A 27,897-nucleotide genomic window follows, 5' to 3' on the forward strand; every position below is an offset into this window, starting at 1 on the left:
ACTCTGAAAACCTTCCGGAAGACACCAAATCGATAAAAACCGTTTTTGGATATTCTGATAATCGCTTATTTATGGATTTATTCCAAAATAATGTGAAGAATTATATAAACAAAAAATAATAATTGTGTAGCAGCACATACAAAAAATATTGCATTTTTGCAGAAATTATTTTCATAAATTACAACCTGGGTAACAGACTACACCAAATTTTGTAACAATTTTGCAAATTTTTCACAAAAAATCATATTTTTTGAAAATACTCAAATATTTATGTTTTGCAATTTGCAATTTGAAAAATAGTATTGAATAGTAAAAACTTAACCAAGGTTTTTTTAAAACAAATTTTTGTACCGTTTGATACTCATATTTTGAAAAATTTGATTATTCTAAAAAACTGAGTTTATTATCTTTGAGATTTTGGTTTCGTAAACTGGGGTGACATTGCGAAATGAACAAAATACAAAAAAATATATATGAATTCCAATGAACCATACTGTTCAAACTAGAGCTGGGACTTCGGATATCCGGATAATTTACATTTTTGTTTATAAAAAATCAGATAACGTAAACTGGGGTCAATCAGGACACATGGGGCGAATTGGGACAGCAGTTTTAACCATGTTGGAGCACAATATTTTGATTTTTCTGGTTGGTTTCGGTTAGAACAGACTCAGACCAACAAAATGTGTACATCCATTTCCAAATTTAAAAGCTTTAAGTGCTCTAAAAACTGCTGTCCCTATTCAGACTGAAGTCCCGATTCGCCCCAGATTACGGTCACATCTTTTTAATCAAACCTAATCAAAAGAGATGAACGAAAATCGTATCTGACATTTATTTGGATAACAATATTTGATGAACCCAAAATACAATTAAAAATAAAAATGTAACGGATATGATATTTTTTCGAATAATAGTATTCGACCATAAATCATGTGATATAAAATTAAAGGTCTTTTGAGTACCTGTAAAATTATTTTGTTTCATCTTAATGTCCCCCCACAGTCGTTCGACAAAGCTGGCATGTATGAGTTATTTCTGTTTCTAATAGAACTATCAACGCTGCAAATTACCCGGATATCCGAAGTCCCAGCTCTAGTTCTAACTTCCTCAAGAAGAATTTTTAAACAAATTTTGTAATGTCTAATAGTTATAACTATTATTGAAAACATTGATAAAGAGGATATTTTTAAATGCTCTCAAATTATCATATATTTCTCAATGAAAATGAGTGTCTACAGTTCTAAACATAAAACAGTTTAAATTAGGTCCCAAGTTACAAGTTATAAGCGTTATTGCAATTTTAGTAAAACAAGATTCGAATTAAATTTTGGAATTGTTTGATACACGCCTAAAATAAATTCTGATCAGTTTTGATCAAATTTATTTTTTTTTACTTATATTAAAGTTAGATAAAACACATTTCTGGAATTATTTTTTTAATAAAAGGTCCTATAAATCAAATTTCCAGTTTTTTGCTTTTTGGGTGTTTTTGAAACCGCCTTGAGTCAGGGGTATTAAAAAACACCCAAATAGCAAAAACTGAAAATTTGGTTTATTGGATCTTTTCATAAAAAAAAACTACAGATTTCTTTGTTGATTTTTCCGACTAAACATTAACCTTCTACTGGCCTAATTTTTTCGATTTTTTTTTTTATTTTTTCCGTGTATCGAACAACTTTTGTTCTTCGAAAAACTTTACCTCTCTTGTTTTATGTTTTTCTTGCTTAATTTTTAATATTTTATTTTGCATTTATCTTGTTTAGTTTATGTCTGTTTTGGTAGTATTTAGCCTATTCTACCACCTTCTATTATTATTACATTTTGCCTTTCCAATTTTTTATGTTTTTACTGTCACCTTTTTCATATTTTTATTTTTTTTTGGCTCCATAATCATCTAAATTATAACAAAAATGCGTAGAGACATAGTCTGGGACACTAGAAAAATAAATGCATACTTATTTTTACTTAAAATATAGGAAATGTTACACAGCTAAAAAAGTAGTAATCCAGCTGCGTGTAAATGGCCAGGGTGTAAAATAAATATTGCATTATTTTATGCAATTTTATGTAATTTTACACCCTGAAATATGTAGCCCGTCAGTATGGGAAACCTACTTGACCGAAATGTCAAGCTCATATATGCGTTTATCCTTAAAGATTTTCATCGGTCTGATGGCCGAGTGGGCTAAGGCGCCAGTCCTTACTGTTGGTGCTGGGTTTGATTCCCGTCGGTTCATACTTTTACCATCGGATTTTTTGCTGTGTAGTAAAAAACAAGCCAAAGTTGACCTATAAAAATATATATTTTTCAAAACATTGGCAAAGTCACATAAAATAAATAAAACTTCCAACCCATAAATTTTCTAAAATTTTTAGAGTTCTTCTTTCAAATGCTTTTTATAGATCAAAAAATGGTTGAAAATGGATTTTTGGCGATTTTTTCAATCGAAGCCCGTCTAAAGGCGGAGTTGGGTTGTAGAGGGTTAAGAGCAACCTAATTTATTACCAATTCAAATCAATTTGAACACTATTAAGCTTTAGGCTTGTCAATTATCAATTGATTTATTTGAAAAAAAGTATGAGGGTATTATGTGGCCATTCCCAGTAAATGTTAAAATATTATAAATCTGTCGATCTATGTATGACCGTAAGAAAAAATAAATAAAATAAAAACTACATTTTTATTTAAAAAAATTAAATATTAATTTACAAAGTCTAAAAAGACTTTGTTCGAATAAGTGAAAAATTCTTATGTCTCTCTTTCATTTCTTCGTAATACAAATTAACAATTTTGTCCCACATTCCCCGTACTACTTTCCATCAAGCAATCATAAGGTGCTACTTGTGAGTATGTACGTCGCAAATGTCAATCAGCTGCCTTGAACAAGTATCATCATCATCACCCTTTGCCCATGGACATCATATCTGCAGTAGGTCCGTCCGTCTAGCGTTCGGAAATTGATTGAGTTAGTGCCAGGTCAGGTGTTGCAAACTGGGAGAAAGAGACACAGTCGCCTTCAGTTAACTGCAGACAAGCTGATAGCACTGCAAGTCAAGTTGCAATGCTTAGTTTCGATTCCAGCCGGGATGATGTTTTGAGTTTCTTAAAGTGTTTACACTCTTCCCAGTAGTGACATCTTCACTAGCTGAGTGTTTTCCGTGAAAATCTTCAACTAACGATTCGTAGAAGCGCAAAAAAAACAACTTTGTCACTATTAGTGCAAATCCAAAACATCAAAGCTACTTAGTACATGAATTATTAATGTCCACGCTCCACGCTAGTGTGTTTGCGGGTGTGATTTATGGGCGATAAGTCCCACCCCCGCCGCAGTGGGATCACACGTGTCATCACTTATAGCCGCCACCCGCTCCCACTTGGATACGCGATCTCTAAATTATCACCCGAACAATGTTTCGCCTTTTTACGATGTCACTGTTTATTTATTTTAGTTTTTTCTTGCTCAAAAAGTATCATCAAATCGCCGTTCTAATCCGATTCGGTCGCGTTAGGGTCGTAGGAGGAGCGCGCTGTTCACAGCAGCTTCCGCAATCGATCTCGCGCTGGAAACGAAGATCTCCGCGGAGCGCTTCTTCAAGAAACGGTTGTTTGTCCTACAGTGGAAATATATTCTCTGCGGCGTATTTATACATCTTGATGGCAAATTGCCGGATTGGATTACCGCTGTGTCATTAAATATGACTTGTTGAAGAAATTGAAACGCCGTACGAAGATTCTGCTGCTGGCGGTGATGATGATGATCTTCAGCAGTGCCAATTTTTTTTTCGGGATCTTTTCTGTAGCTTCGTGCAGATAATTTGCTGCGAGTGTGGGATTGGCCTGGTTTGATGTTCTGACATGACAGTCGCTTTGCGGGGGAAATCCCGTATTCCGATGGAAGAATGATATTTAAGTTGCGGCAGATATGAAGATCGATATTTTTGAGCTTTTTTATTTGAATGATAATTTGATTTTCCATTATTATTTTGTGATGGGTCCAATCAGATCGTTTTGTCAACATTTCCAAATACAGGAAAGATGCCTTTCTCACACTTGCTTGACTTATTTTGACAGAAGTGTTCGGGTCATACGCAAACTTAACAAACAAAACTAAGACAACGATTTTTGCCTTTCTTACTAAAGAAAGGTATAGGGTTTGCTTTTGGCTCCGACGCCAAATCAAGCTTCGTTCCCAAATCATTTCTCGAGAAATATTCATTCGAAAAATCTGCAAAAAATCATGGACGATCGATTTTCGTCGCTTCGTCGACAAGTTGTCAAGTTGAGCTTCACATGCAGACGCGAGCAATGCTAGCGCGTGATGCTGGCGCGTATAGAGCTTTGATACTAGATTACCCCCTTTTAGTGCAAGTTGTTTTATCGATTGCTCGTTCATCACACATCGCCTATCATTATTTTCTATGCTAAGCTTCAGTGAACGCAAACTAGACGCAAGCAGCTATCTGTTCTGAAGCCTCATGCTCCTTCTTTTGCCTTTCTTTTTTGTTTGCTCATTCTCTGATCGATATCTGAGCGAACGAATTTCTGGGAAGCGTCCAAGCTTCCCTTGTGCCAGTGACAACGCACATCGCGGGTTTGGTTTTCTAGCTTCGGTACTAGCCTTTTTGTGTATTAGTATTTTTGTTTATCGTACCAGCGCACCAAGGTGGTTTATTCGGTACGTTTGCGTTTGTCGTAGTGAAGTCCCACCGAGCGCTCAGTCGTTGTTTGCTTCCCAATCCTAAAAACGCCTAAATGCATACTCTGGCTTGCTTATTGAAAGCTCACAATTTTGCCTAACGCCTAAATGACAGTTTAGTGAATTACAGTAGGCGTTTCAAAGCTTTCAAGAACATTTATGCGGCTTTACCGTTACATCGTTGTTTACAACACGGCAAATTCTCGGGTGTTGAAACACTTTCTGCCAGTCATTTTGTTACCACTTTAACGCTCTGGAGCAAGACGGAATTATTTTGTTTTCTCGTAAATTTTTAATATTTTGAAAAGTGCAAAAAAACACTCAGAGAATACGAACAATTTAGCGATATGCAGAAAACATTACGAACATCGCAAATTGTGAGCTAATTCTCTGTCGCAAAAACAATGTGTTCTGATTTAAAAAATCGAAAATGCTTGTGTGCGAGCACAGCTTACAACCGGCCATGGCAAATGGGGCAAAAACCAGCGCTTTTCAGTTATATCAAAAAATATGGTTGAGTTTCGAATTGATAAATGAATGGACCATTCTTTATTTTGCTAATTCCTTGAAAAAAAAAAAAAAAATCAACTGCCGTTATCTTCCTTTTGTAAGAAAGGCTCTATCTCACCCCAGGTGGGATTGAATCGGGTTTTTTTTAGATTTGAAATTATTCCAAGGCCTTTGAATAATCGAGTCTGGACTGTATACGATTCATCGTTCCGAAAAACAAATTTGAGGATAAATTTCAATGGATTATTCAAAAACTACATATGCTTAGAGTTATTGTTCCTTAAAAGAATCATACAGAATTTATATCAATTTTCCTCAGTTCATTTTTTCAACACTAGTATCGAAAAGTAATATTTCAGCAATATGTAGAAACGCACTTTTCACTGAAAATTCAATTCAAATGTGTTTTCAGAACTACAAGAAAAAATTGTTTACAACTCGTTGCAAAAGCCGTTTTTTTAGTATCAGTCTAATTTTTCAAACGCGACTCGTCGCACGAAAAACGAATCTATTGAAACTTGTTGTATAAACTACTATTATCGGTTATGTCTACGACATAACAACTATTTTCATCAAATTTAATTGATGACCAGTGTTAAAATATCTGAAAACCATCCATGTTTATAATTAGTTAACTAAGTTTATAAGCTTTTTATATATTAACATAAAAATTCTAGTGAAAATTGTTAAAAAACCAAAATTTTGGCTAAAATTCCTTAAAACTAGTTTTGTTTTTTTAAATTATCGAATCATATTGCACTTTAAACTGAGCTCGAAGCAATAATAAAAAGTTTTCACATTCGTTCTACTGAAAATGCCTATAAATTGGGGGATGTGTTTGAATTATGTTTCCAAAACACATAATATCAATTATTTACAAACTTATTTTACCTTCTCCTATTGTCCAAAGAATCCGAAAATGCATTCCATTTTTTGATTCGAAATCAGGTTCAATGAGAAAATCATGACACTTTGAGAATATTAAAATAATGCTATTCATCAACATTTTCTTAATTAAAGTTAACTAACTTTTTAAACTTTTCGAAATTTTATGAAAACTTCTTCTAGTAGTACTTTGAACACTTCTCTACCACGGTCAGAATGATTCCATACCATTCCGTACGTATTTAATTTGTACTCTTCAGTTCTCGAAAAAATCTCAAACCTATCAAAGTCAACCCGTTTTACGGTACTTTAAGTTTTTCAAATGTGCCGAGTTATAGCCAATTGTAAGCTTTAAAAAGTAAATTTAAAATAAAAAAAGATGGTTAATTTTTTTAAAGACTGTCATGATTTTTCTTTATTTTATAATATTTTTTGTTTTCATATTTTTTGTTCGTTCTATCAAATTTAATAGTTTTACCTAGAGGCCCTCTAGTAGAGGGTGACGATTCTCAAGATCTTCAATTTCTCTGGAATCGAGAGTTGAATTTGGAAATTTCCCGGGAATTTCCGGGTCCCGGGAGTGTTTTTAACTATGCCAAAGAAAATAAAGATGTATGTATAAAGAAAAGTTTTAAATATGTTTCATTCCAATGAATTCAGTTACGATTTATTCATACTTATTCAATGAAACGTTAATTGGTAGCCTCATTATTTTTGGGAACTATGATCTACCTTTTGATTATTTTTTTTCTGAATTTGCAAATTCCACTTTGTTGTACGAACTTGTTATTAGATTTTTGTAAAGTAAAAAAAATAGCTAATATATATTTTTGCAAAATGATAAATACCGACTCAATACAACAATTTAAAGTTGTTTTTTTAATGTCAACTTTAAATATTCATTGAAGATATAGTAAGTGTATTTCTTCCAAATTATAATTAAATATTGAGGTTGAAGCGAAACACAAAATGACTTAACAAAGTTGACTTTATAGCTGTCGGCCACCATTGCCACTAGTGTCTTCCTTTTATCTACAAGGACTTCGCCGCCCTGGGCTCCTAAGTGTATGAAAGTAAGGCACGGAGCGACGGCGCCGAATACCCATACTTACACAAAGAATTTTAGAGCGCCCGCCGCGGGAATCGAACCGGCGACCTCTGGATTGTGAGTCCAGGGCACGGTCCGATTGATCCACACGGGCGGGACCAAATTACTTATTGACATCAAAAAAGGAAATTACTTTGATACAGCGAAATAAACTAAATAAGAATAACCTAGATTATAAAGTTTGTTTGTTTATTTATTAAATACAGCAGCGTAAGGCTTACACCTTTTTAAATTGCTACCTCCGGTGTCATTACGTTATGCTTGAAAGATGTTATGAAAATTATACATATCTTGAAAAGGCTTTTCCCTCTTAGAAATAATAAATGAGCAACTCTCTATGAAATCGGCCGATTTCGACCATTTTTATTTTTTGTATTTTTTTATTTGACTTAAACTTTGTGGGGGTCTTCTCTATGACCAAATTAGATATTTTGCGTCATTGGTTCACCCATACAAGTCTCCATACAATTTTGGCTGCTGTCCATACAAAAATGGTATGTAAATATTCAAACAGCTGTAACTTTTGAGTGAATTTTCTGATCAATTTGGTGTCTTCGGCAAAGTTGTAGGTATTATTGAGGACTTTTGAGAAAAAAAATAGGTACACGGAAAAAAAATTGCAGATTTTTTTTATCAACTTTTTTTTCACTAAAACTCAATTTCCCAAAATACGTATTTTTTGATTTTCGAGTATTTTGATATGTTTTAGGGGACAAAAATCCGCAACTTTTGAGCCATAGAGAAACAAGGTCAAAAAATCTGGCGCCGAGTTATGAATTTTTGAAAAAATAGTGATTTTTGGAAAAATCGAAGTTTCATGCAAAAACAAGTTTGACATTATTTTTCAATGCAAAATTGAATTTGCAATCGAAAAGTACTGTACAGATTTTTTGATAAAGGGCTCCGTTTTCAAGATATAGCCACCAAAAGTTTGATTTTAGCGAAATATTTGCAGTTTTTCATTTTTTAAAAATAGTGACCGTGAGTGACCATTTCTAAAAATATTTTTTTTGAAAAGTTCAGAAAATTTGCTATAAAATTGTCTAAGAGACATTGAAGATTGGACCTCGGGTTGCTGATATAGAGCCGCTTTAAGAAAAAGAAACACGAAAATTGAAGTCTGCAGTATATTCTAAAAACTTGAAAAAGAAATGTTGGTCAAAATATAGGTAGCGAAGCAAACCTCAAATATTAATTATAAATAAATGAAAGAATGCGAATGAGAATTGAACGCTTTTCAAATCAGCCTAACGCTCACCTCTAAAGCTGTCAACTTAAAGTTAGAAATCGAACAAATATCTACCTTTTGAAGAACTTTCGAGAGTACCGTGAAGGCGTTCAAGGCAAATAATTTGGCCAAGTACGGGGTGCTGAGTCGACGTTGGCAATGATTTTGGCGATTTTACGTGGAGAGGGCAGCAACTCCTCCATTCAATTACCACTTTCACGCTCGAATCGAAGTCGAGAGCCGGTCGAATCGGAATTCGCTGTGACGTTTTTGTGGACAGTCGGTAGTTCCATTAGGAAAATCAACAAATTAAACCCAGACGATGGGTGTGATGTGTGTGTGCCTTCCGAGTTGGATAAGGTTTCTGTTGGGCGAACCCGATGCACGTAACTTCATTATCGCACGACCAAAAACCAGAAAATCGAGCAGGATCGATAAATTATAAATTAATTGCGGGAATTCAATTAAGTGACGACTCGCAAACAGGACATACCATCGCTGCTACTGCTGGCAGGATAAATTATTGGGTTCGAAGCCAACCGCGCGAATTAACAGAAACATCTGTGGAACAATTTCCAGTACAACCGCAATGACCAGATCTGAGCGGCGCGAAAAAAGTAAATAAATAAAAACAAAATATTTAAATGAACTTTCTCCGCGCTCGGGTGAGCCGGTAAAATATGTGCAAATTCGCGAGAGAGGTAAATTTAATAAAAATAAAATATAATATAGCGTTCTCTGCACGCGACCGGGCTCGATGGGTCGGACACAGCAGAGCGAGCTTCCGAGCTCGAAAGTGTGTGGACAATTCCGGTTCGCGCAAATATGGAGCTTTATGATGATATTTCACACCCGATATGGGAAGGATGGCATTTTTGTCATTTGATATTGAGTTACTTGCTGGAAGGTACATGTGGAACGAAGTTTCAATAGCATTGTGTGGAGTGCCTTTATAAATCAGTCTTTTTCTTATTTTGAAAATAATTTTCACAGCTATAATGATAAAATGCAATCAAAACATTTATTATCCAGCACAAAAGGGTTCAATTTCCAACGCAATTGAAAATTAATTATGGCAAACAACTTTCGACATCCAATTTGTGAAATCATCCATTGCATTGCCACAAGTTCCACCTCAAACACTGTCATAAAACCTAATTTAACCACAAAATTACCCCAAGCCAGCCTGTCCAACCTGTTGCGCGGCCCCGTTATTGAACCCCGCACAGGGCTGTTCAAACATTGCTCTATTGTCGCACGTAAAAGCACACACGCACACGCAGGAAATCACACGTTGTCACACTGAACAAACACGTGCGCCCGCGTTATCGAGGGAGTCATCAACCAGCCACCCACCTTTGAAATAACACGCGTGATGTGGCGCTAATTGCATGGCCCTAGAGCAAATATGGTGAAGGTCTCGGCCGAAATTCAAACAGTCATCGACACCGTGAAGTTTTTTTTTCGGACACTTTAACCCCTAATCGATTTCCGATTGACCTCTCTGCCAAGCACGGACGGAAGTGGAGTTCTGTATTTTGTTCGCCAGCAAGTGTGTCATTAGAAAAGCGTTTGCTGGTTGACTTCGTCAAACTTAACCTCAAAAATAGGAAAAAATGAGTTTTTTCTGAAGCTACATCCCCTGCGTTTAGAATCACTTTTGGCATAATTAAGCTAATTTACAAATCTTTTGATCTTTAAAAATTTTCGATGTACAGTACCAAAAAAAGTTTATTTTGCTAAAATTTTAGTTTTCATCAAATCTAACATGTTTTTGAAAACTAATGATTACAAAACAATCTAATAGTGTAAAATGCATTTTAAGATACTCTTTTTACTCAAATGTTAAAACTTTTTTATATTTTTTATTTATTTTTTCTATTTCGAACAACGATGTTGTCGATTTTGAAATCATTTACATCGAATTCGAGAAAAATGTTGACGATTTTGGAAACATTTATTTTTTAACGAATTCGAAAACGTAGAGCTAACGGATATGTTTACAACATTTCTATCCGTGCAATCTCACCTCCCAGACTCATTTTTCCCGGGATAAATTGCACGAGAAATCTGCAATTTTTTAAAGCTTTTTCATTCCCGGGAAATTTGGTAGAGATGCCCAGGAATAATGATGCTTATAAAAAGTGATGCAAAATAATATTAAACCAATCAGCGAATCATGAGTTGTTTCATAGAAAAATATAAATAGCCATTTTTTAAATTCCTGCTAATGTTTCATGTATTTGCCAATAATTGGCAAATTATTCAAAAGCTGTACAACTTATTTTTGCAGAAAATAACCAACAACTTGTTATATTACAGAATTACAACAATTTTTTACACATTTTCCGCTATACCATTATCATTTAAATTGTAAAAATGCATAGACTCATAGTCTGGGACACTTCAAGAAATACTGCATACTTAAAATATAGGAAATGTAAGTAATACCTGATTTAATATCACCAAGAGGAGAAATAGAGCCTTTCTTACAAAATGATGAAAATCCAACAAAAATATTGGTGCAATTTATTTTTCAGAATGTTACCATTCAGTGAGAATTTGACCTAAAACCTAGAGTATTTGTAGGCTCAATCTCGTATGCCTGTTTTTTTAAATTTCAGTGGTAAATTATGGGTCGCAAAATTATTCTATTTAATTAAGAAAAAAAAAACATATTGGATTCACATTATTAGAGAAATATAAAGGGTACTCAGTCTTCAATATTAGTGTTGTAATAAGCCAGAAAGAACACTTTCACGCGCAGCGTAAAACGCCCAAGCGTATATGTGCTGGCGTGTATGCTTCGACTTGACGACTCTGGAAAACAATTTGAAAGAGCTTCAAATTTTGGGCACAACCAGTTTATGGCGCATGTTTTCGAAAGGCTTTTTATTTCAAAATGAATTCTTTGAATTTGAAATGGGCTATCTGTAAAAAAAGTCCAAAAAATACCTCAAAAAAGGTTTTGGCCACATTTACCGGTCCAAAAATGTGAATCGAATAATAGAATTCTCGTCTCCAACCCCACGGTTACAAATCTAAAATATAAAAATGTGGGGTTTACGAGCGGGTTTTCAACGATGGAAGGCACAAGTTTTAAATTTTTTTTTCGCACAAGTATTAACCATAAGCATAAGCATAGGTGCCCACCCGCTGTTGCTACTCCGTTATTGACCAGGACTTCCAGAATTTACATCCACGAGCCGTGGAAGATAAGTGGGAGCTATCTTTCCTCGCTTCGCAACTTCTCAAAGGCCCCTATCATGCTGATCAATACCGGCGCCGGCCACGACCAGTGGTAGGGTCACGGGGAAGTGGATGGGAAAGTTAGTCCGATTCTTGAGTGATAGAGACCGCCCAATCGACTGCATCTCCGACAAAGTATCACATGAGTTTTGAGGGGGTTAGAAGATGGGTATGAGGTTAGGATTCACGAGTGGCAGTGATGTGACCATGAGCATTTTGTTTATCTGTTGAAAATTTTAAATCTTAGGCAGCCGGCTGCGCAAAGATAGATAGTTGATTATTTAAAAAGTTTTTTTTTATCGAACGCGTGTCAGCCGAGCAGTACACCCAGAACTGGACATCGGCATACGAGAGGATAAAAAGCACGATTCGGTAGTAAAATGGTACTGCGTGCGGACTGAGAGGATAAATCCCGAAATTACCGAGAGTACTTTACTCATGGGTTCATCTTCAAAGAAAGTTCATCTATCAAAAAAATAAAAAGTTCCGGTACGAGACTCGAACCCAAGACCTTCGGAATATTGAACCGTGCCTTTGCCGTATGGGCCACCATGGTGACTAAATGGCGGTCATTTGTGCATATAAGCCACTCAATAGGATGAACTGTTCCAATGAACGAATGAACACGCGAGAGGACTATACTCTCGCAAAATAGCACTTTCCTCACGTTTCTTTTCGTGAGGACTATCCTCCCGTTCTTTAACTTTGGGTGTAGTGCTATGGGCTGGACTTATCAATATATTTTTACTGTTTTTATAATTTAGATAACGGGAGCAAATTTAAAAAATAATAAATAAATGACGCTTTACTCTTCACAAAATCGATAGATGGGTGAGTTCATAGTATAACTTCCAGTTGGAATAAATTATTACGATCAACGAATATAACGAGAAAAAAAAACAGGACACCACGTGACCGATTGTAATGAAATTAAAACAATAACTTAAAAGAGCTAAACCGGCGGTGTGCCTTCCAATCAACGATGATAAAAGAAGGACTTATGAAAAATAAAATATCAAATAAAAGGCTCCGAAAAACACGTTGCAGAGTAACCGTGAGGTCTCGCTACTCATAATCGAATCAAAAAAATTAAAAAACGCGCGCTTATGGTCTATCCAAAATGTCAGCGTGTCTTTCGATAAACCATTCAATAGAAATGAGTTTTTCACCGTGAAAATTAAACACATAATTAGGGCTTTTAAAATCACAAAACAACTAGGCAACACAATTAACACTATTCACTGACCAAAAATGACGCTCGAAACACAAATATTCCTGCAAGGCGTGCGCGCTGCCCCACCATCCAAATTCGACTCACTCCTCCTTGTAGTACACAATTCACGCCAAAAAATGCAAAATTCACGACAAAAAAAACAAAAGGCACACAAAAAATCACTTATCACTCCGATTATTTTTTACGATCACGCGCTCCCTTTGTCAATTATTCACTCACAGACATCGCACAAGTATTTCAGAAAAAGAGCTCCCAAAAATCGTGCTTTGAGTTCCGGGTTACGGGCCAAAATTCCATCAATTCATAATTTTCTAAATTTTTTTAAGTTCTTCTTTCCAATGCTTTTTAATGATCAAAAATTTGTTGAAAAAAGTATTCATTTAATAATTGACAACACATATAATTATTTTCACTAAAACTTCAATTCCTCAGTCCTCAGTCTTATTTTGCGATCTTTCAATCAAAATCAAATCAAAATAAATATCCCAAAACCATTCAATGTTATGTATGAAATTATATTTAATTAAATTTACAAAGAATAACAAAATTATTACGTTGAACATTAGTCAAAAAGTTGCCCAGAAATATGCTACTATCACAAATTTGCAATATTATAAATGAAATGATGTTTTTTAAGTTTCACGTCTTTTCCGCTCTGCGGTCCCAAGAATTCATGTTTTTTTAAGACAAACAAAAATCGAATTAAATTCAATTGAAAAAGGCAAAATTCTGTTTTTTTGGGGGAACTTTTGATGACGAATCGGATCTCCATTTTTTGATATCTCGTGACGGAGGGGAGGTACGACCCCTTTTATTTTTGAACATGCGAAAAAAGAGGTGCTTTTTAAAATAATTTGCAACTTGAAACGGTGATGAGATAGAAATTTCGTGTCAAAGGGACTTTTATGTAAAATTGAACGCCCGATTTGATGGCGTACTCAAAATTCCGAAGGAAACGTGTTTTTCATTAAAAAAACACTAACAAAGTATTAAAAATCTGACATTTTCTGTTACTCAACTGTAAAAACATTTGGAACATGTCATTTTAAGAGAAACTTTCCGAATCTACATAAACCCAAAAGACTCAAATTGTCATTTAGAATATTTACCCCTTTAGCTAAAAACAATTATATTATTTTGTGAAATTTGAACGCTGTTTATAAAACATTAATATTACAGCTTATTTTAAAATTGATTTTGAGAATGTAAAAACTTTATTGGAATGTTTTAAAATGTAGACCATTTGTTTTGCAGTCATGTTAAAAAAATTGAAGTAATAACAAAACAAGCCCAAACATCCTTGATATAATTTTCAACGTAGGAAAATACATTTAAATGGTTTTCAGCTGAACTTCTAATTCCATTAAGATGATAAAGTTTTTGAAAAAATATGATTTTTTGCCCTCTCGGGAAATTTTTAAAAAATATATGCAACGGCTTTAAAATTAATGACATACAAATTTGTCAACATTTTAGAAATTATCCAAAAAGAAAAATCAAATTTTCTTAGCTTGAACTAATGATAAATACAGTAATCAAATTACAGTGCAAAATAAACAATTACTTTGATAAGCTAACTCAATATATATATTTTCAATGCTGTAGGTATCAAATCTCCCATTGAAACGAATCGTTGATCACCATAATGTGTCGCAAGCCAAAACTGAACAAAATCCACCGTCTCCTCATCCCAACCATAAAACTATGGAACCAGTTTCCGATACCTCAATCGATCGCAAATGGGTCAACTTGAAAAATCACGTACCCTCCTTCTGCCAACAAGCCAATCAGGTACAACGGAGTGAAGAAAAACCAGTCCTTCAAGTAGAAAAAGATCCCAAAACCGTCCAACCTGAAGTACTCTTGTGCGCTCAAGACTAGTTGTCTGCCGCTGCTGTTATTGCAAAAAAAAAAGTGAAACTCACGAAGGTTTCCCCCCTCGAACCCCACTCACCTGAGGTTTTAGCTTAATTACGGAAAGGTTTCTTATTTGTCAGGGTTCGCCCAAAAGGTCCCGCCTCGGAAAAGGGTGCAGCAGCAGCAGCAGTCGTCGTCGAGAACTTCAACCAAAAAGTGCAAAGTCGCCTCCAAACACAGAGATTGATCTTCACGATTTGACTTTGGGTTGAGTAATTTCTGCTTCGGCGCGGTTTTGCGCAAGTCACACCAACAACACAACACTTATTCAGCGTGAGCTTTGAGCTTTTTGTGGGTCACGACGGTGTGCACGCCAGATCACGACTTTTGAGGCCTCACAACTCACAAACAATTTTTCCGATTGTTTCACACAATTTTGCGTTCACTTTGACAATCGGTTGCAGCATCAACGGGGAAGAAATTGCCAATTTTTTCAACGACACAATTCGCAATCGTTCAACGATTTTTCAATTTGCCGAAAGCACACACACAAAAACAACCAAATTGATTAATTAAGCTTGAGCAAAACAAACTTCAACACAAATTCCCGAAAGATCAAGCACTTTAAACTTTTTTCGTTGTTGTGGGGAGAAATACGCGACTGCGCACGCTTGCTAACAGGTTGCTGTCCAAAGTGGAACTGACTCCGTCGAGTTGAGTCGTTCGTGCGCGCAAGCTGAGCCGAAAGCCCGCAAACGCGAGTTTTGCCGACGTTCCGAATCGATGTGTTAGTGTTTTGTTTTGGTTTGTGGGGTGTTGAGCCGGCGTCGCGAACCGTTGTTGCTGTGGTGGTAGAATGGTGGTTTTGTTTACATCTTGGAGACGAGAGCTTTTGCGAGCTTCTAAGGGTTGTATTCACTAGATTGAGAAATTTGATTTTATTTTAATCAAAATTAAAATATTGTAATATGGACGTTGTCGTGCTACCTTGTAACTCGTCGCTCTTTGACGTTCCGAAAAAAACGCGGTTGTATAAAAAAACGCGGTCGTATCAACAAAGATCAAAAAAGCAAAATGTAGAGAATTTTCTCAGCAAAATTATTTTTTTCAATGGTGGGCAAACATGTGTACTAATTTTAAAAAAATGAAAAACTGCGACTATTTTCAAAAAAGTCACCAAAAATTGATTTAACATGAAAACGGTGCACTTTATGAAAATTTCACTAAAGTACTTTTTGATTGCAAATTTGATTTTACATCGAAAAATGATGTTGAAAAATTTTTGCGACCAATATTTCGATTTTTAGAAAAAATCAGTATTTATTCAAAAATTCATAACTTCACTCAAAGATTTTTTGCAAAAAAACGAAACGAAACTATTGGCACTACGCCCCCCGGGGCATGGCCTTCCTCTAACGTGGGATTTCTGCTCCAGCGCCTCTGACGAGACAGGAGAAACCGGGACCGACGTTTTACTTCACCATCCGATAGAAGCTCAGTGGATAAGGCGGGAATCGAACCCGCGTCTCATAGCATCATCGGGATCGGCAGCCGAAGCCGCTACCCCTACGCCACGAGACCCATCAAAGATTTTTTGCACAACCTGGAAATTTCTGAAAAGTTGGTATTTGATGTCCTCTAAAACATATAAAAATATAAAAAATAGTGTTTTTTGCAAATCAACTTTTAGTGACAAAAAGTTAAATACACAAAAACCAAAAAAAAAATTTACCGTGTATCATTTTTTTCCAGTGTAGTCCGCATCCATACCTACAAATTTGCTGAAGACATCAAATCGATCAAAGAAAATCCTTCAAAAGATACAGATTTTTGAATTTTCATACATCATTTTTGTATGGACAGCTGCCAATTTTGTATGGAAAATTATATGGACAAACTAATGATGCAAAATGGCTTCTTTGGGCATACCAAAGGCGCCAAAAAAGTTTCAGCAGAATTAAAAAAAAAATTGAAGAAAAAAGACAGATTTTGTAGAGAATTGCACACATGAAAAGTGGCAAAAATGTACGCAGGTTTTTTTTTTTTGTTTTTATTAAATATCTCCGGATTTAAATCGAATTTATTGGATCTGTGAAGGTCAAAGGATGAGGCATTTTGAGCTACACAAAATGGCGTTCTTAACTCAATTTGGCCCAAAATGCACGTGCGGCAAGATAGCACATTAAAGACGAATTTTGCAAACTTTTTCGAGATTTTTTTTTCTGTGTTTTTTTTTATTTGGGACCATCCATAAACCACGTGGACACTTTTAGGGGGGGGGGGGGGGGTGATTGTCCACGATCCATACAAAAAAGTTTTTTTTTTGTATGGATAATTGTCCACGAGGGGGGGGGGAGTGGGTTACAGATTCTCAAAAAAGTGTCCACGTGGTTTATGGATGGTCCCTTTGGATGAAATTTTTTCATGCATTCTCTTTGTTCAAAGAAGAAATTTGGCATAATTAATTTTTCCATTTAAAGGTCCACTGCAGAATGGTCATACAAAACGGCCATGTGAATGTTCGAAAATTTGTGTCTTGTGAAGAGGGGACCATCCATAAACCACGCGGAATCTCAGTCAGCAGATTTTTTGACCATTCTTTTCAATGGCTCAAAAGTTGCGGGTTTTGGTCCCATAAAACATATAAAAAAAAACTCGAAAATCTAGAAATAGGTATTTTGGGAAATTGATTTTTTGTAAAAAAAGTTAACTAGAAAATCTACTACCTATTTTTTCTCAAAAGTCCTAAACAATACCTACAACATTGCCAATCCGATAAATTGATCGGATGAATCACTCAAAAGTTACAGCTGTTTGAATATTTTCGTACCATTTTTGTGTGGACAGCAGCCAAAATTGTATGGAGACTTGTATGAGAGAACCAATGACACAAAATAGCTTCTTTGGTCATAGGGAAGGCCCCCACAAAGTTTGAGCCAAATTAAAAAAATAAAAATAGTCGAAATCGGCCGATTACCTAGAGAATTGCTCAATTGCAATATGGGTATCAAATAAAGCGAAATTTTGTATGTTTATTCACTTTGTTAAAGTATTTTTGTAAAATACAAAAAATGAAAATACACAATATGGATATCGAACTACGCAAATTTTGTTATGCTTCATACATACATTCATATTTATACAAAATTTGCGTCGTTTGACACTCATATTGCAAATTTCAAAAAAAAAAATAAGTATTTTCGAAAAATTCGTTTTTTTTGTGAATGTTTTTGAATTTTCGAAAAAAAAAATTCTAAAGTGAAAAAGCATACAAAATTTCGTTTGACACCCGTATTGCAAATTTTGAAAATTTGAGTATTTTCGAAACAATACGGTATTTTTTGAACAATTTGAGTACATTTTTTACCTTAAAACTTACAAGATTTTCTAAAAATATATTCCTAGTGAAAGCATCAAATATTTAACATGATATGGTTCGATTCGATTTTAGATTTTTTTTATAAATGAGTTTGCGTCCATTACTGGCGATAAAGTTATCGCCGATAAAAATCGAAATATCATTATAGATTATCTTTATCGATTACGCTAGAACTATCGCTATCGAGCCTCGACAATTTTGTCGATAATAACTTTGCTAAATTAGTACCCCAATTTATGTTGTGTTATGGAAAAATAATTTACTATTCGAATCTGCAAACTTGTTGTTTCTAACAATTCCATTATCAAAATATAAAAATTTAAGCCCAACTTTAAACATTTTGAAAATATTCTTTTCTACAGTTGTGCAACTACTGCAAATTTACAAATATTATAGCTTTATGAATATAATGTCTATCCCAAAGTTTTTTGTCATTTGAGCAGTTCTCTAGGATTTCGGTCATTCGATTTTTTTTGTATTTTTTAATCCGACTGAAACTTTTTTGGTGCCTTCGGTATGCCCAAAGAAGCCATTTTGCATCATTAGTTTGTCCATATAATTTTCCATACAAATTCGGCAGCTGTCCATACAAAAATGATGTATGAAAATTCAAAAATCTGTATCTTTTGAAGGAATTTTTTGATCGATTTGGTGTCTTCGGCAAAGTTGTAGGTATGGATACGGACTACACTGGAAAAAAATAATACACGGTAAAAAAAATTTGGTGATTTTTTTATTTAACTTTTTATCACTAAAACTTGATTTACAAAAAAACACTATTTTTAATTTTTTTTATTTTTTGATATGTTTTAGAAGGCATAAAATGCCAACTTTTCAGAAATTTCCAGGTTGTGCAAAAAATCACTGACCGAGTTATGAATTTTTTAATCAATACTGATTTTTTCAAAAAATCGAAATTTTGGTCGTAAAAATTTTTCAACTTCATTTTTCGATGTAAAATCAAATTTGCAATCAAAAAGTACTTTACTGAAATTTTGATAAAGTGCACCGTTTTCAAGTTATAGCCATATTTAAGTGACTTTTTTGAAAATAGTCGCAGTTTTTCATTTTTTTAAATTAGTGCACATGTTTGCCCAGTTTTGAAAAAAATATTTTTGAAAAGCTGAGAAAATTCTCTATATTTTGCTTATTTGGACTTTGTTGATACGACCTTTAGTTGCTGAGATATTGCAATGCAAAGGTTTAAAAACAGGAAAATTGATGTTTTCTAAGTTTCACCCAAACAACCCACCATTTTCTATCGTCAATATCTCAGCAACTAACACTCAAACGCTCGGGTAGTCATTTGACCCCTATTTTTTTTCTTAAAAATCTCATAACTTTTGATAGAATTGACCAAATTGGATGCTTCCGGTTGCAAAAGATCCAGATTTGTCTATATTTTGAACTGTCAGATGGGGGACAAATATGGTTCACTTTTACCGGAGATATTCCGGATTCCGTTGGGGTACCTCGGCCCTCCCATTTGGGGTTTTGGTCAATAGAACAAAAACCATTGCACAGAACAATGCCGGAAATGATGCAAAACTTTAAGACATCATTCTAATACATCATCCTGCATAGATACATGGCATGGTCAAGACCTTGGGGCACCGAAACAGGTTCCAACCGGAAACGGTTCACTGAGCTGATGTCGATTGGTACCCAAATGGAACCGGTTCCGGTGCCCCGTAGTATTTAACCATGTCAATTATTTATGGTGGATGATATATTAGAATGATGCCTAGTAGTTTTGCATAATTTCCGGCATTGTTTTGTGAAGTGGTTTTTGTTCTATTGACCAAAACCCCAAATAGGAGGGCCGAGGTACCCCAACAAAATCCGGAATATCTCTGGTGAAAATGGACCATATTTGTCCCCCATCTGACAGTTCAAAATTTAGACAAATCTGGATCTTTTGCAACCGGAAGCATCCAATTTGGTCAATTCTATCAAAAGTTATGAGATTTTTAAGAAAAAAAATAGGGGTCAAATGACTACCCGAACGTTTGAGTGCTAATGGTCCGATTTTCAATGTTAATATATGAAACATTTGTGAAATTTTCCGATCTCTTCGAAAAAAATATTTTTGGAATTTTCAAATCAAGACTAACATTTCACAAAGGCCAAACATTCAATATTACGCCCTTTTAAAATGTTTGTCTTGATTTGAAAATTCCAAAAATATTTGTTTCGAAAAGATCGGAAAATTTCACAATTGTTTCATATATTAACATTGAAAATCGGACCATTAGTTGCTGAGATATTAACGATAGAAAATGGTGGGTTGTTTGGGTGAAACTAAGAAAACATCAATTTTCCTGTTTTTAAACCTTTGCATTGCAATATCTCAGCAACTAAAGGTCGTATCAACATAGTCCGAATAAGCAAAATATAGAGAATTTTCTCAGCTTTTCAAAAATATTTTTTTCAAAACTGGGCAAACATGTGCACTAATTTAAAAAAATGAAAAACTGCGACTATTTTCAAAAAAGTCACTTAAATATGGCTATAACTTGAAAACGGTGCACTTTATCAAAATTTTAGTAAAGTACTTTTTGATTGCAAATTTGATTTTACATCGAAAAATGAAGTTGAAAAATTTTTACGACCAAAATTTCGATTTTTTGAAAAAATCAGTATTGATTAAAAAATTCATAACTCGGTCAGTGATTTTTTGCACAACCTGGAAATTTCTGAAAAGTTGGCATTTTATGTCTTCTAAAACATATCAAAAAATAAAAAAAATTAAAAATAGTGTTTTTTTGTAAATCAAGTTTTAGTGATAAAAAGTTAAATAAAAAAATCACCAAATTTTTTTTTACCGTGTATTATTTTTTCCAGTGTAGTCCGTATCCATACCTACAACTTTGCCGAAGACACCAAATCGATCAAAAAATTCCTTCAAAAGATACAGATTTTTGAATTTTCATACATCATTTTTGTATGGACAGCTGCCGAATTTGTATGGAAAATTATATGGACAAACTAATGATGCAAAATGGCTTCTTTGGGCATACCGAAGGCACCAAAAAAGTTTCAGCCGGATTAAAAAATACAAAAATTAAAATTGAAGAAAAAAGATCGATTTCGTAGAGAATTGCTCATTTTAGAACTGTTGCCATAATATTCAGTTCAATTCAATTATGTTTTTATTAGGTAAATAATCAATTCACAATTTGTTTTGCAATTGAACCTAATAGAGATTTAGAGGTCCTTTCAACTATGTGTTGATAAATTTGTCTTTGGACACAATTGGTTATTCTAAAGGCTAATGACAAGCAGGAAAAAGTGATTGCCATAATATTCAATTTAAAAAAAAACATAAAAAAGTAAATAATAAATTGTGCAAGTTTTTCGAATGAAAATTTCAATTTTCAGTAATATTTTTAGTGTCCAGATTTTTTGGGGATTTTTTGAGGGGGAAACAAAAACTTGAAATAAAATTTGCAATAGGCTTATCAAGCAGACTGCTGTTTTTCAGAATTCTTGGTTAAATTTTCAATAGGTCCTATTTGACTCAAAGGTTGTTCGGAAAGTGTACTCAAGAATTGTCCTGACAACCCCATATTTACAATTGCTGAAAGAGTTTTTCGGTTTATTTTTTAATAGTAGTTTAGTGTTGGTTTGCAAAATGTGTTGACAACTTGCATAAAAGTTAATTATTTTAGGCTTTCGAGCTACCCACAAAAATTTATTTTAACATAAAATTTAAATGATTTTCAAAGCCATGCCTTCCAGAACCACACAAATATAAGTTTTGCGAACATTTGTAATTTTCGTAGCCGCTTCACGCCTCTTTGGGCCGCAGAAGACCAGAAATGATTTGCGAGCGCGCACGATGAGATAATGATGACAATTGCGTTTTAGTAGCGTGAAAAGGTCACCCCCAGGAGGGGTAAGGCGTACCGCGTGAAAAACTACAAAAATAGCAATCGCTAAATCTCCGCGAAAAAAAAAAACATAGAAGGGGGTGGCGTTTGATTTGATTTACCGTTTGGAACTCCAAAAATCCAACTTCACCGCCGGGGAGAAGTTTCCAATTTGAGTTGTGTGTTGATATAAGCAAACCATAAACTTCACCCCTCGTTCGTTCGACTTGTTGGGGGTGTGCTAAAAGCATATATTCCGAATGGATATTTTGTGATCCTGGGCCGCAAAACTCGATCGAGCAAGTCTCCTTAAAGAAGATGTTGCTTGGCACAACACAGGTGTGGGAAGACGCCTCGTCGTCTCTGCAAATCTTTTAGTTTATTACGCGTTCTGCTTCAAGTGGTGTCGTAACACCATAAATGGCTAATGATGACTCGAAACTCGATTCTTGACGATTTGTAAAACACACTTTGAAGAGGTTTAAAATGTGATGCGCAGTTTTCTCACTTGTGCGATAATTTGGTAGCACCACCGAGTGAGAGAAAAAGTAAAGTTACGTGATATTTGAAACAACGTTACAATTTATGAGCTCCATGGGGATCGTTAAAGTTCTCGTGGCTCGTGGCACTAAATATCTACTGGTGAGAACCGGCTTGGGAAACATTTCTAAGGTGGTTATTCTCTCTCTCTCTCTCTCACTATTGATTACTCATCTGGCTCGAGTCGTGATCTCACCGGTTTGGATTAGCAAATTAGCGATTCCAGAAACATTTTGCGGATCTGTTGCATTGCGTAACGTTGGATAAAGTTGTACGGTGAATTACGTTGAAACGTTTTTAAATATTTTTGTCTTTTGTAAAGAAAGTTATCGGACAGCAATTCTCAACCAACAAGAACAGATTTGTTAATATTTTTTTAATATTTACGATTAAAAAATTAAACAAATGATTAACGTCTTAGAAGCACTCAAGGTGCTTAGCGTTGAACTCAACACGGAAACGAGGCGTTCCTGTGAAATCCAAAATTGGTACTTATTATCGATAAAAAAGTTGGCCAGGAAGCCCAAAATCGCAACCCGTACCGCACCAAAAAACAACTTTTGGGGGAAATTCCTTAATAGTCAATACACTTTGATAAGGTGGAGCCAAAACCACCCAGGACGTGCGCCGGTCGCATATTTCATCGGCTTAAAGTTCAACCAGTTGACAACTAAATTAGGCAGCGGGCGGACGGACGGCCGTTTGACAGATGGGACGACTTCCTAATTGCGTTATGTCACTGCTGTTTCGGGTTCAGAAGCGGTGCGTGGCTGCTACAAATTCGTCGTTAAAATTTTACGATTCTCGCGCGTAGTCGCGTTGAATTGGGACAATTAGATAAAGATCTGCAGAGAAGCCGGCCGGAATCTATGGGACTGCTGAAGTTTGCGGTGTCACGGAAGTGCCAGATGAAGACGGTGACGTCGATGCTTCTTCGGTTTTCATGATTTACTAATTGAGTGCGGCATTTGCTAGTTAGTGCATTGCTAATTGAATCAACGACGTGGTCAATTGGTACGATGTTGCGTAAAATTCGTGCTAGGTTATGGACATTTTGCTGAAATATAGCATAATACGCTTTGCTTTTTCAGTAGCTTTTGAACGAACTTTAATTTTAATCAATTAAAGCTATTTGAAGACTTTTGTATTTTCGGGATTTAATCAGTAAATCAAAGAAAGTTTTTTTTTGAAAAATGGTATTTAAAAAATTAAAAAGAGTGCTAGGCGTCATCTAACCTAAGGCACTCTCCAGGATCCCTTCGAAAGATTGGCTGCGCTAGGGTCTGATTAGATTAGATTAGAAAATGGTATTTAAAAAATTAAAGTAAATTATGTGTTTATCATATCACTTTGAATGATTTTTTAAATTTTGTATGTATAACGTTTGTTTTATGTACCAATGTAAGCTTTTCAAAAAAGTTCATTTAATTTTTCACTCCAAAATCACCAGAATTCTTAAAATGGCGTCAAATCTAAATTAAGCAACTACCATTAAACCGCTCTATCAACCGTGTGTCACCGCCGATCGAAAATGCAAATAGTTTGCCTAATTGGTTATGTTAATCAATTATCAGCTCTCGCCGGTGACAACGCCCGCGTGCCCGGGGTTCAACTGCTGTATTTCTAACCCTATCGCAGGCGTCGTCCAAATCACTAATTAGCATCGCTCGCCACCGATAACAGTATCTGACCCCCCGAGGGCTGAATCCTGTCAGCTGACGCCATTTGTAGCAAAAAAAAACTGTTCAAAACAATGTGTTTGCAGGAAAATATATTTGCATTTTCGATAGTTTTGCCTGCAGGCACCTAAACACCTTCAGATTAAAACGTGCTGCTGCTGCCGACTAATCGAAGTCTTGGTTGCGTAAATAAAAAACGGCCGGCGCTGATTTGATCCGGGGTGACCGATGGCTGGCTGCCCGCGGTCAGAAGTAATTTAATGAAGTTATTTCGATCCCGCCGGCGTGAAACTGGTTCGCGACTGCCGCTCGGTCACACGGTCAGCTGGGTAGCGCAGTCCTAATGGATTTATTGACGGAGATAAGAGGAAGGAATTGAGTAATTCACATAAAGAAGTACAATTTATTTTTTAACTTCGCGATTTTAATCCTTTACTGCTTATTTATCGTTTTTTTGCCCACTTTTGCTTTACCAAAAAAATTATTTCTCTTGTTTTGTGTTTGGCTCTTTCTTTGTTAATGTGCATTCATTTTGTGTTTTTCGTATTATTCCAGCGTCTTTTATTTACTTTTTTTGTTTTAACATTTTTTAAATTCATTAAATATTCAAGATAAAAATGTAAGAAATTGTGTACAAACATAATTTTGAAACAGTTTCATCCAACTATCTACCAGTTTTTGCAATTATTTATTTGTGTTGTCGTTTATTGAGTTAAATTTATTTTATCAAGCCGAAAATTACTTATTTTTATTTCATTTTTTTGCCTTCCTCACCTCAATGAGGAAAGGCTATAAAATCACTCGAAAAGTGAAATTCTTAGTTAGACATAAACATCTTCATGTATAATTGTATACATATCAACTCAGAATCAAAATCTGAGCAAATGTCTGTGTGTGTGGTATCTCGGGACTGGTTGAACCGATTTTGGCCTCTTTATAAATAATGATGTTTAGTTAAGTACTTCAAAAGCTATACTTAAAAACGATTTTGACTAAAGTCCGGAAGATTTTTAAAAGGCCTTTCCAACGAGCCCAATATATATCTGACAACCCTATCAATAGTTATAAGCACTTAAGTAATATTTATACACTTTTTTGAGGCCAAATCTCAGATATTTAGATGAAAACGTTGTCCGGATCTATCTTGCAACCCATCATTGGATGGGTTATCAAAAAATCTTTCCAACGAGCCTTAAAGATTGAAGATCTGACAACCCTATCAAAGTTATGAACACATACATCTTTCATTTATGCACTTTTTTTGGGGCCGGTTCTCAGATATTTAGCTAAAAACGGCAAATTATGAGCTAAGAAGAAATGTGGAGTAATACTTTACGAGATTTTTTTTTGCCAGATGAGCATCAGTTTTTAGAAATGTTTATAATATTGAACAGTTCTATCAAGAATTAGCAAATTTTTCATGTTTTTTTCTGTTTTTATATTTTTTTTTATCTGGATGAAATTTTGTGTTTAATCTTTTTTGTGTAAACCAATCTCCATCTTCATAAAGTTTTAGCAACCGTTTATACAAAAATGCTATAAAAATATTCAAAAATGGACGCCCCATTTGATGGCGTAGGGTAGAGTAGCCATCAATGAGACACGGGGAACAATGATAAAATGGCTCTAACAAGTCGTAGTTTCAACCAATCAGGCTCATATTTGGGGGAAAGGTGTGTCTACTGGATACACGTCTGCCATAATAGTAGCTTTGGTTATGGACGCTCCCTTGAAAAGTTATTAATAAATGTTTGATTCTGGGGTGTAAAAGTAAATTATGGACAAAAATTACTTTTTCGCTCGTAGGCTGCTATTAATACCAAAACTAATATTTCTTCAAATTTCTTTCGACGTTCCATAGGGATTGAGTTGGGCTACAATGTCCTTTCATTAGGTTTGGCCAAAATTTAGAATATACCCAGTATCCAGGACTGTCTCATTGTTCCCCACTCATTTCAGCTCATGGGTAACAATGAGACACTATGATTTTTCTTCATTAAACTTTTCAAAATCTATGGAAATCTTTCAAAACATGAATTAAAAGTGATTTTTGACATATTTATAGAGTTTTAACTTCAATTAACCAAAAATACAAAGTTATTTGGTATAAATATACGAATTTTACAAAATTTAAATACTTTTTAGTATAACTTTTGTTAATTAAAGTTTCATGTCGGCAAAATTGCTCTAAAATGTTCAAGGCAAGTTACCTGCAATGGAACAATACAAAAACATGATGTTTTACTAGAAAAATCTTGATTTTCGTAGTGTGTCTCATTGTTCCCCAGCTGTCTCATTGTTCCTGCCAAGTGCGTCTACAATGAGACAGTTGAATAACTCTGGCTGTAGATGTCGGATCGATCTCATATTTTGGTCAATGTTAGAACACATTAAAAGAAAGAAAATGCAACAAAAAGCTCATTAAAACATGCTGATGAAAAAATGAGAAAAATCTTTGAAAGTTGAAAACCAAAAGTGTCTCATTGATGACTACCCTACCCTACTCAGAATTCTAAAAAACGCATTTTTCATCGAAAAAAAATACAACAGATAGGGACCATCCTTAAACCACGTGGACACTTTTAAGAAAATCCCCCCTTCCCCCCCCCCTGAGAACAATTTTAATACAAAAAAATCTTTCTTGTAGGGAGCATGGAAAATCGCCAAACAGAGGGGTTTTCTTGATGTAACCATCGCGAAAAACAAAACAAAAGTTGGTTGTCATCGATCATGGCCGCTTAAGGTCACCCGCGACAGACACTAACGACAAAACAAAAAAAAATATCTTTTTAACACTTTTTTTTTCGTAAAATCGCGAAACAAAAAATTTACCTTTTTCAAAACTTTTATTGTTGTAAAATCGCGGTTACTTGTGATTGTTACAAGCAAACACCTTTGTTTATACATCACAATTTTTTAAATTGCCTGTTTTAAAACTTTGTAGAAAATTGTTATACTCTAAAAAAATACCTTGCAAAGTCAGAAAAAACGAAATTTTAAAATGAAAAAAAAAAGTTCTGAACGGAAAAAATGTGCTGCTGAGCTATTGCAGATTCGAAAAATACATTAAATTTCCCTTAAGGCCGATGAAAATATTTCTCAAAATACACTTTTGGGTTTCAACTTTCAACGATTATTCTATTTTTTTCATCAGCATGTTTTAATGAGCTTTTCGTTGTATTTTCTTTCTTTTAATGTGTTCTAACATTGACCAAAATATGAGATCGATCTGACGTCTACAGCCAGAGTTATTCAACTGTCTCATTGTAGACGCACTTGGCAGGAACAATGAGACAGCTGGGGAACAATGAGACACTCTACAAAAATCAATACTTTTCTAGTAAAACATCATATTTTTGTATTGTTCCATTGCAGGTGCCTTGCCTTGAACATTTTAAAGCAATTTTGCCAACTTGAAACTTTAATTAACAAAAGTTAAACTAAAAAGTATTTAAATTTAGTAAAATCCATTTATTTATACCAAATAACTTTGTATGTTTGGTTAAATGAAGTTAAAACTCTATAAATATGCCAAAAATCACTTTCAATTCATGTTTTGAAAGATTTACAACGAAAATGCATGATTTTGAAATGTTTAATGAAGAAAAATCAAAGTGTCTCATTGTTACCCATGGGCTAAAATGAGTGGGGAACAA

At 34.7% G+C, this 27,897-nt stretch overlaps 1 protein-coding gene across 11 annotated transcripts in view; it reads right to left on the reverse strand.

Annotated features, from left to right (window-relative positions):
* The window catches only part of LOC120415458 (restin homolog), a 196,294-nt gene that overhangs the window by 147,723 nt on the left and 20,674 nt on the right, over window positions 1-27,897 (reverse strand). For 2 of the 11 annotated variants that reach the window (XM_039577010.2, XM_039577009.2), the window contains exon 1: window positions 14,869-15,486. The exons of the other annotated variants lie outside the window; for them this stretch is intronic. The gene's annotated coding sequence lies outside the window, so the exon portion shown is untranslated. Of the gene's footprint in view, window positions 1-14,868; window positions 15,487-27,897 lie in introns of those variants that run through there. 11 annotated transcript variants of the gene reach the window in all.

The sequence above is a fragment of the Culex pipiens genome, chromosome 2 (genome assembly GCF_016801865.2).
Source record: "Culex pipiens pallens isolate TS chromosome 2, TS_CPP_V2, whole genome shotgun sequence".
NCBI classification, from domain to species: Eukaryota; Metazoa; Arthropoda; class Insecta; order Diptera; family Culicidae; genus Culex; species Culex pipiens.